The sequence below is a fragment of the Octopus bimaculoides genome, chromosome 7 (assembly GCF_046866305.1).
Source record: "Octopus bimaculoides isolate indiv1 chromosome 7, ASM4686630v1, whole genome shotgun sequence".
In the NCBI taxonomy this organism is placed as follows: Eukaryota; Metazoa; Mollusca; class Cephalopoda; order Octopoda; family Octopodidae; genus Octopus; species Octopus bimaculoides.
Genome location: NC_142934.1, coordinates 89,252,238 through 89,269,825, shown reverse-complemented (window position 1 = coordinate 89,269,825; position 17,588 = coordinate 89,252,238). Strand labels below are relative to the sequence as shown.

Below are 17,588 nucleotides of genomic sequence, written 5' to 3'. Positions count from 1 at the left end.
TTAAACCATCCAACCCATGCCAGCATGGAAAGTGGACGTTAAACGATGACGACGATGATGATGATGAAAATTAGAAGCGTCAGAAAAATATCATCTTAATTGTTATTGTACAATACACATTCTGACACTCCTAATAAAAAAACAAATATTTGTTTGTTTACATTAATAGACTCATATATATATTATATATATATATGACAATCAGGATTCACTACCTGCTGGAGGTAAAAAATTTTTTATTTATAGTTTATATCTGTTCAAGTAAAAAAGGGGAGTGAAAAAAACAACTTGCTAATAACATCCTGTTTAACACATGTTTGTGTGGTCAGATTTTCTGATGGGATGGAAATTTAGGAATTCGATTTTGATTCCTTGATATTTTGGGGCTGCTAAATATTCCAGCTACACACACACACACACACACACACACACATATATGCACACACAAGTATACACACCCACACATATCATCATCAACAATGTTTCCTATGATGGTAAACTGCAGGAAATACATTTGGGGCACCAGACTAATAACGAGAGACTCCAATGAAAGATTACATGATGCATTAATTACAGTAACATTCTGGTCAGAGCAATAAAACAAGTGGACCCTACGAAAAACAAGTGAACCTTACACAAAAATTTAGACCGTATACATAACAATAAATTCTTCACAAAACAAGAGGACCCTATACAAAACAAGTGAACCCTAAACAAAACAAGCAGACCCTAAACAAAATAAGTGGCTCCAATACAAAATAAATAAACTTTATGCAAAACAAGGGCCTCCTACACAAAACAGTGGCTTCTGCTCAAAACAAATGAACCATGCACAAAACAAGTGAACCCTAAACAAAACAAGTGGACCCTGCACAAAGTAAAAACATGGCTCCTACACAAAATAGATGCCACACAAGACAAGAGGTTCTGGCACAAAAGTGAATCCTTATAAAACGAGTTTACCTTAAAAACAGTGTAAACCCACCCCTGTAAAAAAAAAAAAGAACAGAAAACACATGGCCCTTTCATAAAAGATGTGAACTGTAAACAAAACAAGAGGACCTGACACAAAAAAATGGATCTGCTCAAGAAAAGTGGGCCCAGTGCAAAATAAGCAGACCTACGCAAAACAAGTGTTCCCCACACAAGACAAATGGTGCGACACAAAGGAAGCAAATCTTACCCAAAACAAGGGAGTCCTCCACAAAGCAAATGAGACCTAGATAAAATAAGATGACCCTACACAAAACAAGTGAACACCGAAGAAAATGATGAACCATATCCAAAACAAGTGGACCCTATACAAAACAAGTGAACCTACATAAGTCAAGTAAACCCTACACAAAACAAGTAGTCTCAATACAAATCAAGTGAACCTACAGAGAACAAGTGTACCAACACAAAAAGGTGGACCCTACACAAAATATGTAGACTTTTATGAAAGAAGTGAACCCTTTGCAAAACAACCGGGTCTTATAAAATAACAAGTGAATCCTACAGAAAACAAGTGAACCTTACATAAAATAGAACTTGTGGCCCTTACACAAAAGAAGTGAACCCTACATAAGAGAAGTAAGCATATAGAAAAGATATGGACCCTACAGAAAAAAAGAGAGCCCTACTCAAAGCAAGTAGACTCTGTACAAAAAAGGGAACCCTACAGAAAACAGGTGGATCCTATGCAAAATATGTGAATCCGACAAAGGACTTGAGGCCCCTATACACAAGAAGTGGACCCTACACAGAAAAAGTGACCCTCAACATAAATGAAGTGGACCCTTCATAAAATAAGGAGACCTCACAAAAGACATGGACCCTACACAAAACAGTTGCTCCTGAACAAAAGAGCTTCCTATACAAAACAAGTGGACCCTGTGCAAAACAAAGGAGCTCTACTGAAAACAAGTGAACCCTACACAAAAGGAGAGAGCCCTACACAATACAAGTGAACCCTACACAAAACAAGTGAACTCTTAACAAATCATAAGGCCCCTATACAAATTAAGTAAACCTGGGCTCTCATGGGGAAGGGAGTTGATAAAATTATTACCAGAAATACATTGAAATTCAATTAAATTGAAGACCATTTCACTTTCCTCTGCAGCAAATCTGTGGTTCTACAACTCTGTCAGAAAATCCCTATTATTCTGGTACATAACAGGATTGAAGCTCTGAATTAAACATTTTCAAAATAAAGTGGTTGATCTCTTTGCATTCAATAATGTTCATTTTTCCAAAAATTGCAAAGAAATCAATGCTGGTGGAGTGATTTTAAGATAATGGGTTTAGGGATTAGTATTAAAATTTAGGGTTAGGGCTTTGGGTTAGGATTAGGGCTTAATGTTAGGTTTAGAATTTAGGGTTAAAATTACAACTGAGTTGATGAAATTTAATTTTTGAAATTGACTTCTTAAAAGAATTCTGTTTCAAACGGTGGTTCAAAAATGTTGGATGTTTTAAACAAACCATCAGGCAATATGCAATCTGGTAATCTGTTTTTCTAAATACCCATCTGTTGTAAAAAAATTTTTAAGTGTTCCAATCATGATCATCACTTCTATTTCATCATAATTACAATTTACTGCTCTCTCTCTCCACCGGGAACTTTTGTTTCTTAGTAACTTATCAAGTAAATTCATAACTTCACAAAGTGTAAAAGAACCAAGCAACTTCTTTTATATTTTCAAAATTTTCTAGGTCCGAAATTAAACCAAAGAACGTCTTTGTCATGTATTAAAACTAATCTTGCTTTAAAAGAAGGGAGAAAATAATCTTTATTGCTAATCAACTAGTTATAATTTGGCACTTTAACCCTTTTATTTCATCTACACTGATAAAAAGCCTCTAAAGTCCTAAACATTCCATTCTCCTTTCAAAATCTGACGGACGTTGTGGTAGTGGTTGGTGACGGTGGTGAGGGCTTTCTCTTAAAAACAAAAGCAGATTGTTTCACTGCTATTGGTAATAATGCTTGTTTTATGTGTGTGTATATATATATATATATATATATATATATATATATATATATATATATGTATGTATGTATGTGTGTGTATATATGTCAGTAAGTGTATGTCGTTATATAAAACTTGATTGCTATATACAAACACAACTTTTCGTTATGACTTTTCAGACGTTGTAGGGACAAATGAAATTTATATAGAGGCTGCTATTGTTTAGAATGGGCCGTGGTTATAAAAAAAATAATAATAAAAAAAACTGAAGAAAACCTACTAAAATAAAAACGCAAAAACAAACAAAAAAGCGGAGGTTGTCACCTGCCATTTCCAGCTGAAAGGGGAAAGAACCAGCAACACAATGGCAGGGTTTAAATGGTTGTGATGGTAACGTTGTTGTTGTTGCCCATATGACAAGGAAAGGGGGGGTGCTCGCTGCTGTTTATCTACTGAGGATAAAGGGGAGGAAATGAATGACAGATAGATGATAAAAAGGAAGGGGGAGGAGGAAAATCAGAGTTAGAGTGAGAGGGGGTTAAAGCGAGCAATATTATATGATAGAAGAGGGGGAGGGTATCATTATCGTTTACTGAGGAGGAAGGGGAGGATAAAAGCGAGAAAGTGATAGAGGGAAAGAGAGGAAGAGAGACAGAGAGAGAAGGGTTAAAGCAGGCAGCGTTATATGTAACCTTAGTGTTTACCTAATGAGAAGGAACGGGGAGGATAAAGGTGAGAAAATAAAGGAAGAGAAAGAAAGAGAAGAGTAAAAGGAACAACTGTATGATAGGAGTGAAGGGTGAAGGCGAGAAAGTGACAGATAGAAAGATGATAGGTGGAAGGAGTAAGAAAAAGAGAGAAAGAGTAACAGGAACGCTATAGGATAAAGGTGGAGGATATGTTACTGCTGCTTATCCAGTGAGGAGAAGGAAGAGGAGAATAAAAAAGCAAGAAAGGGACAGGTAGATAAGAGAGTTAGATGGAAAGGGGAAGATAGAGTGAAAGAGAAAGAGAAGGACAGAGTAGAAGATGGAGTGAAAGAGGAGAAGCGGGGATGGTGGAGTATAGTGTTGTCACACTAGGATAGGAGGGAGTGTATCGTTGTTTATCAACCGAGGAGAAGGAAGAGGAGGAGGATAAAAAGCGAAAAAGAAAAGAAAGAGAATAGATTGGTAGATAAGAGAGATGGAGGGAAAAAGAGACAGAATGCCAGAAAGAGAGAGAGTGGGATAAAAGCAGACGACACTATTTGAGAGATGTGGTGGGGGTATCGGCGAAGGAGAGGAAAAGAGAGAGGCAGATAGATATGAGACGATAGGGAAGGGGAGTATATATATATATATATCAGTGCTACTTAACCAGTGAGGGGAAGAAGGAGGAGGAAAGGTGAGAAAGAGAGAGGGGTTGATATGATAGATGGAAAGATAAGAGAGAGTGGGGTTTACTGTTAATAAAACTGTTGGCTGACTGTCACTTTGGTGGTGGTGGTGGTGGTTGTGTTGGATTGTGGTGGTGATGGTAGTGGTGGCAGTGTTAGTAGTAATGATAATGGTGGTGGTGGGGACTGGAGGTAGTGACAGTATTAATGGCGACGGTGGTGGCGATGGTGATGCTGTTTTGTTTTTTTAATGTTTTGGAATGGAAAAAGTCCGTGTTTAACTATTGAAGGAGGAGGAGGAGGGAAGAGAAAGAGGAAAAGGATGAGGAAGAGGAAGAAAGTGGAAAAGGAGAAGAGAAAGAGAAAGAGATTGAGACAGATGACGTTTATCCACGGTGAAGAAGAAAGTGAAGGAAAGATGGTCGACATTGGTGGAGGAGGAGGAAGAAGAAAAGGAAAGAAAGAAAGAAAGGAAGGAAAGAGGAAAGGGAGAAGAGGAAAGATAGAGGGGCGGAGTGAGGGAAAGATGTGTAAGAGGTGAAGTAAGGTCAGCTGACTGGTGGTGGTGGTGGTTGTGGTAAACTTATGGAATGGAAGGAAGAGGATAAGAAAAGTGACGAAGGAAAGCTTATTGTAGAATCAGAGAGACATGAGACTCATTTTAAGTTACGTGTGTCTGAGTTCAAATCGCACAAGAGCCGAGTGTACCTTCTTTTTCTTTCTTTTCATTCACTCAGGTTAATAAAATAAACGATTCAGATCTTGTTAAAATTCTTCCAACTACTTGAAGTATTAATTTCCACCAGATAACTTTTCTACAACGATGCAACTTAATTATTTTATTATTTTAGAGATTATTAATTTCTAGAATAAAAAAAAGAGAAAGAAAGAATGCGAATCGGCAGGCAAACTTCCATAAAAAAAAATTTTAATAATTTTTGAAAATTTTAAACATTAAAACTGGTTGGAAGAAATTTAACAAGATCCAGCACTTCTAAGTAAATTGTCAACTAGAACTGAATCCATATTTAATTTCTTCTCTCTACTTGGGCAGCGAATTGACAGAATCGTTAACACATCGGACAAAATGTTTCTTCCAACTCTTTACGTTCTGAGTTCAAATCCCGCCGCAGTCGCTTTTGTCTTTAATCCTTTCGGAGTCGATAGACAAGAGTTCTAATCAAGTACTGGAGCCGATGTAATCGACCTGTCCATTCCTCTGAAAATTGCTGGCTTTGAATCCTGCAACGGACCAGTGTCCCTTTCTCGAGGTATGTTACGATCTCGGTCACGTATAAGCCTTGGAAAACGAGTAACTGGCCGAAATGAGTCTTGGGGCTCCAGAAAAGAAAAAAAAAACTAAAAAACTAAAGAACCCTGAAAACTTGGAATTCGAACCTCTTAATCTTAAGCAACATATTTCTTAATCAAGCAACGTATTTTATCTGTTATCATCATGTCTTTCTAAAGAGTATCAAAGATTATATTGTCTAATCTATCCTTTCCTCTTTTATGACGATTAATGTGATCTAAGACAATTTACTGCTGTTTCTAGCATTTCGCGCGACCACATAAGACTCCTTCATTGGGTCGTTATAATAGTAGTAGTAGTAGTAGTAGTAGTGGTGTTGACGTAGTGTCACCAGAGAGTAAGTATGAGAGGAAGGGGTAATAACTGGTTTGCGGGAGTGCGCACGCGCGTATGTGTGTGTATGTATCTGTGTGTGTGAGTGCGTATGTGTATGCCAGAGACGTTTGTGTATGGGGGAAGAGGTGGCGGTGGGGTTGGTAGTAAAGTTATTGAGTGGAAGAAAGAGGCGAGGGAAAAAGAGACAAAGTGAGGAAGAAAGCTTATTGTGTGTGCATGAGCTTATGTGTACGTGTGTGCGCCTGTGTATATGCGTGTGTGCGTGCTCTCATGTGTACGTGTGCGCCTTTGTATATGCGTGTGTGTATGAGTATGCCGACGACGTTGAGAAAGAGGCGAAAGGAAAGTAATGGTGGTGGTGGTGGGAGGAGAAAGACTATAAAGTTTTGCTGTGTCGCTGGTGTTGATGATAATAGTGATGATGACATTGTAGCTGTATGTTGCGTTGGTGACGGGGGAGGAGGGCAAAGAGGGAAAGGGACAGGCAAGGCTGCATTGACTTCTTTCTGCTTTTATTATTTTTATTTAAACATTTCGAAGGGAGTAGAAGAAAGAGGACAGCGAAAGTCCATTAGTCGTTGCTTAGGTTCCAAATCAATCGTGACCTAGAAGACCCACCACCAAAGAAGGCACCCGAGCCATGACTATACAGTCTCTCTCCCACCTCAGATCTTGTCTCCACTCCTCCTCTCTCTCTCGGACACCGAAGCATCCAGGATTGCATTTATTCAAATGATTTTCCATTAAAAAAAAGAATTTAAATAAAAGTTATGGTGTAGTTTGAGTTTTAGCTGTAATTTCTAGCAGGTCAAGTTACTACACAGTGGCCTTCAGCTTGCCTAATATATTGGAGTTGTCAGAGAAATTCGTCCAAATTCGTTTTCTCCCCCGTTTTAATTATTTTAATACTTATTTTTCGTAAGAAATTTAAAAAATTTATCTAAATTTCCAAAACGATAAACGAAAGATAAACCGAACTCCACCTAATAAAATAAACATTTTATAAACTTTCGAGAGAACGTGAAATAATGACTGATAAATAAAAGACAAAAGAAAGACAGTGTGGAATCCGGTGCTTGTAGCTAAGGCTATTCTCGCAAGCCTGTTCTACAGGGGTTTTTTTTTTCTGTCCCTAAGACAAGATCTTTGACTCTACCGGCCTCAATTTACAAGATGGTGGTGGCGGCGGCTGGGATGGCAGTGGTGGTGGTGGTGGTGGAGACGTTTCCTAACTAGAAAAGCACATTTCAAGCTATAGATAACAGCGTGAAAAATATGGAGTTCAAGAACCTTTTTGGAGAGAAAAAAAAATCGAAAATGTGGATTGGAGTTCAAACGGGCAGCCTTCAATTTTTTCCTATCCATAAAGGTTTTTCAATCAAGCATTTATATTCTACTATTTATAGCTGTATGCTTCGAGATCCAGTATTCTATCTACCACGATAAAAATGACAGTAAAAGTTGAAGATGTGCCCACGGGAAGCCATCGATTTTTTCTATACAAAAAAGGTTTTTCAACCCGATATTTCCCTGCTATTATTTATAGCAGTGGTTCAAACGGCTTCCATACGGCCCCTGAGGGCCCATATAAGATTTTTTAGTGGGGGAGTAGGGGTGTTAACATAATAAAAGAGTAAATTGGGGATCCGCAATAGTATTTTAAGGACTCTTAAAAAATATTGCTTTGGTATGCATTGCAAGAAACAGCTGGGTTTCTTTCTCTACACAGGGAATGTGTGAAAAACAAAATAGGAATTTTGAAAGACCTTTCTATAAAACTATTTTTTAAGCATCAAATGGCTATGGGGCTCCACCAGGATAAAATAGTAATGAAAGGGGTCCATAGATAAAAAAAAAATGGTCGAGGACCCTTGATTTATAGCTTTATGTGTGTGCTTCGAGATCCACTGTTGCGCTATGCTAAAAAATGTTTTTCGTGTTACCTCAAATTACATTCTCTTTTACTCTTTTACTTGTTTCAGTCATTTGACTGCGGCCATGCTGGGGCACTGCCTTTAGTCGAGCAAATTGACCCCAATACTTATTCTTTGTAAGCCTAGTACTTATTCTATCGGTCTCTTTTGCCGAACCACTAAGTTACGGGGACGTAAACACACCACCATCGGTTGTCAAGCGATGTTGGGGAGACAAACACAGACACACAAACACACACACATATATATATATACATATATACATATATACAACAGGCTTCTTTCAGTTTCCGTCTACCAAATCCACTCACAAGATACTCGCCCAAGGTCTCACACAGTGGGACTGAACCCAGAACCATGTGGTTGGTAAGCAAGCTACTTACCACACAGCCACTCCTGCGCCTGGAAAAGATTAAAATAATTGAGGGGAAAAAATCGAATTTAATCTGACAACCCTTTAAATAAAACTAAACTATGAACACGAGTAAAGCTTTGAAAGTTTTCTATAAAATCAAGTCCTTAACAACCGTGGATAATGTATTGGTGTATCTCAGGTAACAAGGCCGGAGTTTAGCAGAGAAAATTAAATTTTGTACTCTACCACCTGTATATTGTTTTACATTATTTTCTTTTCTTTCATTCCTCCCACCACTTCATTGTATCTTAACCTGTTTTATTTTATTTTTTCTCATCTTCCTTCCTGCCGATCCTGCTAGCGGCGTTACCCCGTTATCTTAACAACCCTTATGATTTCGACTCCTGGTAAAAGCTACTTCAAAATATCATAATCCCCACCTAATTCACCCCATTTACCAGTAACTAAAAAAAAATAAATGTCGCTATAGATCATCACATATGTCTATTCTCTTCAGTTTTCAATGAAAACAGTTGATTCTTAACGCATACGCTGAAATTTATTTTCACTGCGAAGAATCTCTTATTTCACTATGAGGACATTTCGTTTGTGCTAAATCAAATAAAATGAGCGAATCGTTCGACTGGCCGCGTGGCCTAATGGATAAGGCGTCTGACTTCGAATCAGAAGATTGCGAGTTCGAGTCTCGTCGTGGTCGTAAACATTTTATTTCAGTCATTAGACTGCGGCTATACTTGGGCAGTACCTTGAACCATCATTTTTAGTCAATTGAATCGAATCCAGTACCTTTAAAAAAAAATTTAAAAAAATCCTGGTATTTCCTCTATCAGTAACTTTTGCCGAACCTCTAGTTACGGCTTGTAAACATACCAACATAGCAATACCAGTTGTCAAGTGGTAGTGGGGGTGACAGTCATACACACACACACATACACAGGTATATATATATATATATATATATATATATATATATATATATATATATATATATATATATATATATATATATATATATACACGACGGGCTTCTTTCAGTTTCCGTCTGCCAAATCTATTCAGGAGTCTTTAGCTGACCCGAAGCTATAGTAGAAGACACTTGCCCAACGTGCCACACAGCAGGACTGAACCTGGGATCATGTGATTGGGGAACGAACTTCTTATCACACAGCCACGTCTGCGTCTATTGTTTTTCTTTAAATTTTATATAGGCACAAGTTTGGCTGTGTGGTTAAGAAAATCGCTTTTTAACCATTTGATTTCGGGTTCCGTTCCACAGCGCAGCACCTTGGGCTGGCCACTGCCTTGTGAACGAATTTGGTTGGCGGAAGTTGTGTGGAAACCCGTCGTATATGTATGTGTTGGTATGTTTTTGTATTTGTGTTTGCCCTCACCGCTTGTCGAGTAATGTCGTTCGCCAGAGGGCGTAGCTCGGAGCTCAGAGAGGCCCATCAGGTAGAGCCGCTACTTCTCCAAATTGAGAAGTAAAAAAAAACCCTCAACAAACAGAAACATGCTTAGAGTATCAAAGGAGGTGGGCACAACAGGAAAGGTAAATAGATTACAGCACGAAAGAAATCGCTTTAAACTTGCTGAGGATCTTTTTTAAAACGGGGGCCACATTTTTCATTAATGTTTTACGTAGTGTTTTTGGTACCGAAAGACTTTCAAACTTCGTATACTTATCTATTTTGTGTTATAGAACAGAAAAATATTTTTGTATTCGAATTTATTTCATGTAAAAAATTGTCTTATTTCGATAATTTCAACCAATCACTGACAAGTATTCAGTTGTTTATATTTACTCCTTTGGCTGATTAAGCCATAGCTTCGTTTTATTTGCTTTTTTCATTTTCTTTTTTTTTCTTCGTTTTATTTGCTTTTTTCTTTTTAAATTTGCTGTTTTACCCTAACCCTAACCCTAACCCTAAACCTAACCCTATCACCGATAGAATTGTTTCAGAATCGTTTGTTTATGTAGTCGGCACTTAATGTATATCGGCTGAATGGACGTCAGTGATTGGTTGACATTACAGAAATACGACAACTTTAACATGGAATAACTTAGGGATTTCTTTTTTTTTTAAGAAGACTAAGAGAAAAAGATGTTTTATATGACACATTCTACCAGTGTTCCAAGTTTCAAAGTGTTTCGTTAATGAAAAATGTGGCCCCCGTTTTAAAAAAGATCCCTTGCTGAAATAACACCCGGAATGCCTTATCTCTATTAAGATGTGTTACGTAAGATTAATTTTGAGGATCTGATCAAAATCTGTGCAATTTAAGACAAGCAAGAGAAGACTTTTCAAATATAAATAAAGTGGACGTATATAAAAATAAATATTATTTTCTTTCTTATTGTTATCTTTGTTCCATTTTGAAAAATAAGAATTTATTTTATGATTTATAATTACCTCCGCCTTAGCGAAGGCGGAGGTATTGTTATCAGTCGTGGCTCTGTTTGTTTGTCCATAGACAAGATATCTCAAGAACCGCTGGGTGGATTCGGATGAAACTTTCAGGGATGTTTGGCCTCGTGACTGGTACGAACTGATTAGATTTTGGGATCGATACGGTACCGGACGAGGATTCTGGATTGTTTTTCGTTTTTTTTTTAAATTAAATTTTTGAGAGCGGTCGGGTTTATTTTTAGTATTCTCGTTTGTGAGAGCAGCCGAGCTTATTTCAGATATTCTCATTTTAAAAACCATCTCTGGCCAATCGTTGAGAGAACGTTGGTGTCACCTTGGCGGAGGTTTGCGCTCTCTGAGTGCTCTTATTGTTTATATTTTGAATTACATATACATATGGGGTTACCAAAACCTTTTACGTGTTTAGGGGCTCGATGGGTCTTAATCCGGCTCTAAGTAAGAATGTCTCAGAAAAGAATCGTTGGACTGGTTTTACAAGCAAAATCAACTGAGAGGAGGCCCAGAAGTTCACCACGAGCAAAATGTGCTCGGTTGATCTCGCTTGGGGACCCAGTCGGATCACCTGGAGCCGGCTGCTTCTGAAAGGACCCGATGGAAAGAGTGCTTGGGGACTCTGACCCCACGAGCCTTCCAGGAATGAGTGGGTGAAAAAGATGAGATGTATATGTATATATTTATGTGTTTGTCTTTGTGTTTGGCCCTCCACCACCACTTGACGGCCGGTGTTGGTGTGTCTGCATCCCTGTAGCGTTGCGGTTCGGCAAAAGCTGCCGATAAAATAAGTAGCAGGCTGAAAAAACTTAGTACTGGGGGTCAATCCATTGGGCTTAAGATTCAAGGCGATGCTCCAGCATGACCGCAGTCATGACTGATAAATAAAAGAGAAAAGAAAGACAGTGTGGAATCCGGTGCTTGTAGCTAAGGCTATTCTCGCAAGCCTGTTCTACAGGGTTGTGAGTTCGATCCCCACCTGTTTATTCGTTTTTTTTCTGACTCTAAGACAAGTTCCTTAACTCTACCGGCCTCAATTTACAAGATGGTGGTGGCGGTGGCTGGGACGGCAGTGATGGTGGTGGTGGAGACATTTCCTAACTAGAAAAGCACTCGCAGAGAGCAGACCTCCGCCAAACCAGCGGGAGCATCACTACGACGACGACGACGACCACCACCACCACTACTGCCATATCACAATCACCACCACAACTATCCTACCACTATCACCACCACCACAACCACCAACATCATCGACAGTATTCTCATTGCTTCCACTTGAACCACATACACCGCCATCAACGTTATCATGACGGTTACCTTGACAGTCACTTTCACCACCACAACCAGTATAGCTACTGCACTACCACCATCACACAACTAACACTATCATCAACACCACTATTACCACTATCACCTCAGCATCACACATCACACCGCTCCTGACACCATTATAACCACCGAAACTATTTTATCCTCCTCCCATATTTATCTCGACCATCGTCATCATCAGCACTGTCTCTGCTTTCACCACAATCACCGTCAGAACTACGATCACCACAATCAGTTTCTTTACACAGTTGAAAATCCATTATCCGATACTCATGGAACAGAGATTGTTGCAGATTTTTTTGGTTTTTCTAATTTCAGAATGCTTTATTAAAAAAAAAAAAATTGCATCAACAAAACAGAACAGTTCGAGGATAGAAACCAGGTTTAAACACAATAGCTTATAGACATACTCTCAATGTAGTTCTATATAAACCTTTAATAATTTTTTTTTTATACTTAAGACCATCAGAAATGTTAAGATATCAGCCTCTACCCACGTTGTCATGCTTTGATTAAAAGGTTACAGTATAGATTGGATTACTTAGATGAGTTTCGGCCGAAGTTGACTCGGGCCATGTCTAATTAAATAGCACCACCTGGAAGAGATACACAGTTAGCTCTGGGGAACCATAGCCCATTCAAGCAGAGGGTTATTGTTTTCAGAGACATATCTGGGTGTGGGTGGTTTATCTGGTATTTATTGGGGGGTAATCATCTAGGGATCGTTTGAATGCCGTGAAGTCACTTTCCTCCTTTATGTGTGTCTGGCACGATGTTGAAGAGAGCAGGGCCAATTGAGGTGAAATAGTTCTGTCATAGTGTTGTGATACGACAGGAACATTTCTGTAGTGGACGGATGGCACGGGGGCCTAGCCTCGGACAAATTTTAAAGATGGGCAATGTTGATGGAATATTTCCCACATCATACAGATGATATAAAGCTCACAGCGGCGAAGGGAGCAAAGCCTGAGCTTTTTGAGTCGATCCCAATAGTCAAGACTTGTCATGTCATCCTCCACAGACCTCCGCCAAGCAGCTCATTTTAAGATAGATACAAGAGTAAAATTACTAATAGAGAAACGAAAATAAACTTTGGAACCAGCAACGCCACCATAGGTTACGTGCAAACGATAAACGTGTTTTCAAGGGAGATAATCAAAGAACGTAACGTAATACTTCATGTAAAGTATATGACAAATGAAAAATCCTTCAAGAATCCATAAAAATTCCCGGATCACTACCAAAATTTCATCATCTGTTCCTTGTGTCATTTCCAACTTTTCCTGCGAGTTTCATCAAATGGTGTTGACAACTTTTTGAGTTATTTTGCACACAGACGGACAGACAGAGGGACAGACGGACAGACAGAGGGACAGAGGGACAGACGGACAAACCAACGCCAATGAAAACATAACTCCCTTCCTAGGCGGAGGTAATAAATAAATAAGGAGGAAAGCGATTTTGACTTTTTCTTAAAACGTTAGAGAGTAACCGGAGCTAAAAGAGCAGACTTTATGAAACTAAAGCAGCCCTAAGGGTTTCAAGGAAGGATTAACCAATCATGTGATAAGGAAGCCATTGTAACCACGTCCCATCACCACCACCACCACCACCACCACCACTACCACCTCCACGACGACGACGACGACGACGACCACCACCACCACCACAATAGCAACTGCAAGAAACGACTACTACCATCACCGCCTCAACCACGCCCCCACCACCTCAACCACCACCACCACCACCACCACCTCCACCACCACCACCATCACCATGACCACAAGAGCAATAACAACTGCAAGAAACGACTACCACCACCACCGCCTCAACTACTACTACTACTACTACTACTACTACTACTACTACTACTACTACTACCACTACTACTACAATAGCGACAAAACAATAAGATATAAAGAAAAAAGGCTCAGAAACTTCATTGGGTGCAGGCATGACTTTGTGGTCATGAAGCCTGTTTCCCAACCACATGGTTCCGGGTTCAGTCCCACTGCGTGGCCCCTTGGGCAAGTGTCTTCTACTATAACCTCTGGCCGACCAAAGCACTGTGAGTGGATTTGGTTGACGGAAACTGAAAGAAGCGCGCCGGATATATATATATATATATATATAAGTCCTGGGTACGATTTGTTCGACTAAAGGCGGTGATCCGGCATAGCTACAGTCAAAATGACTGAAAGAAGCAAAAGAAGAAAAGAATATATATGTGTGTGTGTGTGTGTGTGTATGTGTATGTGTGTGTGTTTGTGTGTGTGTGTGTGTTCGTGTCTGCGTTTGTCCCTTGCCTCACTGATTGAACATCGGTGTTTGTTTGTTTACGTCTCCGTAACTTAGCGGTTCGGCATAAAAGAATAATAGAATAAGTACCAAACTTAAAACAGTAAGTTCTGGGGTCAATTTCCTCGATTAAACCCTTTAAAGCGAATAAAGAGACAAAAAATGGATAATGTTGGATTTGATTAATCCATCACGACTTCTTCGCGCTATTTGCTGTTCCGACATACCACCACCACCACCACCATCATCACCATCATCATCATCATCCTCATCATCATCATCATCATCACCATCATCATCATCATCATCATCATCATCATCATCATCATCACCATCATCATCATCATCACCGGCGCCGCTGCCGCCGTGATAATCATAATCATTATAATTTCATCATCCTCATTTGCTTCACCCCCACCCTCGTCACCACCACCACGGCCACGACGACGACGACGACCATCATCATCATCATCATCATCATCATCATCTTCCTTCGTCATCGCAATCATCAAGATGCCATTGTTTAAAGCCTTTGTTTCTTTTAATCCTCCAGAAGCAGCTGTCATAGTTTAAGAATCATTAAAGAGGAGGAGGAAGAGGAGGAGATAGAGAGACAGAGATGGAGAGAGGGAGAAAGGGAGAGAGAACAAAGATAAAATAGAATAAAAGTGAAGAGCAGAGAAAGACGACGACGACGACAGCTCTGTGGATTATGATGCGATTTAATGCAGGTTGAAAAGATAAAAGATATTTATCTGTTACTTGTTTCAGTCATTGAATTGCGGCCAAGCTGGGGCACCGCTTTGAAGAATTTTTAGTCCAGAGAATTGACCCCCAGTAATTATATATATATATATATATATATATATATATATATATATTTATGGGATGTAAACACACCAACACCGGTTGTCAAGCGGTGGTTGGGACAAACACAGAACACAAAAACACGCAGATCCATCCATCCATCTACCCGCCCGTCCGTCCGTCCGTCCGCCCGCCCGTCCGCCTATCTATCTATCTATCTATCTATCTATCTATCTATACGACGGGCTTTTTTCAGTTTCCGTCTACCAAATTTACTCACAAGACTTTGGTCGTCCTGTCGCAATAGTAGAAGACACTTGCTCAAGGTACCACGCAGTCGAAGTGAACCCGGAACCATGCAGTTGGGAAGCAAACTTCTTACTACACATCCATATATACATGTCTACGTAAAACGAACCTGCATGATTTGTGTGTGTGTGTGTGTGTGTGTGTGTGTGTTTCTTTTTCTTTTATTCTTTCGAATTTACTCTGCTTTATTTTATTGATTTCGAATTTTGGCACAAGACCAGCAGTTCTGGGCGAGGAGGTTGGGTAAGTCGATTAAATCGACCTCAGTGTTCAACTGGTACTTATTCTATCAATACCGAAAAGATGAAAGGTAAAGTCGATATAGGCGGAATTCGAACTCAGAAACTAAAGACAGACGAAATGCTACTAAGCATTTTGTCCGGCGTGCCAACGATCCTGCCAGTTCAACGCCTTTTGCCTTGTATTGTATTATTAGGTTGCTACATTAATGGCGGCCAGCTGGCAGAACCGTTGGCGCGCATATAAAGAAATGAAATGTCTTTTATATGCCAAAAAAAAAAAAAAAGCAAATCACACCATGTGAAACCAAATATGGCATCACCAGGAAGGCAGGAGGCCACCAAAATGGCTGTGGAGGCACCGAGGTCACCTCAAGGTGGATGTGAATCAGGCGTGAGGCCTTGAAAGGGCAGTGATATCGGGAGTATTGCTAATTGGATACAGGCTGGCACTCGATCGACTCTGGCTGGATCACCTAGGTGAGGATATTAGATGTTGGAGGACGTGAAACTCATAATGACCCCAGGAACACATCACTGATAATGTGTCCATGTGCATCATGGGGTATCATATGGAAAAACAAAAGTTTTGGAAGAGAGCGGCCTTGCAAATCCTTTAGATTCTTGCAGTTCATTCATATTATTTTCATTGGTCGCTAGTTTTAGCAGGTCGAACTAACCCATTGAGTTTTCTTCACTGGTTAAGTTAGCATAGATGGACCGAGTTAGTGAAAAATGAAATGTCTCAGTGTTTAGTAAAACCCGAGACAACGTAATATATATGTCTTTAGAGAGATTTTGCTTTTAAAAATGCCCTTAAGCCTTGGAGGATTTCAATAGGACGACAGCTGCTTCTGCAGGATTAAAAACAAAAAAAGCGAGACTTTAAATAATGCCATCTTGATCATTAAGGCGGCAACTACTACTACTACTACTACTACTACTACTACTACTACTACTACTACTACTACTACCACTACCACTACTACTACTACTACTACTACTACTACTACTACTACTACTACTGCTGCTACTACTACTACTACTACTACTACTACTACGGAGACTTTGGTGATGATGCTACAAAAGTAAAGCGGACGATTGCTTATCGTGTCCAAACACTTCAGATGTATTAAGACGTCCATAGAGTGTCTCGGTGCATATTCTTTTACTCTCTTTTACTTGTTTCAGTCATTTGACTGCGGCCATGCTGGAGCACCGCCCTTTAGTCGAGCAAATCGACACCCAGGACTTATTCTTTGTAAGCCTAGTACTTACTCTATCGGTTTCTTTTGCCGAACCGCTAAGTTACGGTGACGTAAACACACCAGCATCGGTTGTCAAGCGATGTTGGTGGGGTGGGGTGGGGGGACAAACACAGACACACAAACATATACACACATACATATAAAGACGGGCTTCTTTCAGTTTCCATCTACCAAATCCACTCACAAGGCTTTGGTCGGCCCGAAGTTACAGTAGATGACACTTGCCCAAGGTGCTACGCAGTGGGACTGAACCCGCAACCATGTGGTTCATAAGCAAGCTACTTACCACACAGCCACTCCTCTGTTCTGTTTTAAATTATTTGAAATAAAGAAGGAGTTGGTTTCTAAACAAAGATACAAAAACCCCATCGCTGGAATCTAGATAAAAACAATGTCACATTTTGAATTTTGTATATTTTTACTGTTCCGCTTACAAACTGTGTTTCTAATGTGTGTGTTAGCTAGTTGATTTCTATTTCTGTAACCCTTAGCTTTTCCAGGTTGTCACTGAGACATTTGGCCACTAAACCAGAGGTTCTCAAACATTTTGGGCCACGGCCCCCCCTCATGGCCACATAATACCCTCAGCGACCCACCCCTATTTTTTATGCATAAATATTTTATA

At 39.7% G+C, this 17,588-nt stretch overlaps 1 protein-coding gene and 1 non-coding gene across 2 annotated transcripts in view; one reads left to right on the top strand and one right to left on the bottom strand.

The window, feature by feature from the left end:
• Positions 1-17,588, bottom strand: part of LOC106880976 (uncharacterized) — a 49,778-nt gene that overhangs the window by 7,212 nt on the left and 24,978 nt on the right. The gene's annotated exons all lie outside the window — the stretch shown is intronic.
• Positions 8,915-8,987, top strand: Trnar-ucg (transfer RNA arginine (anticodon UCG)). The gene has a single exon. It is a non-coding gene; the product is annotated as a tRNA-Arg (tRNA).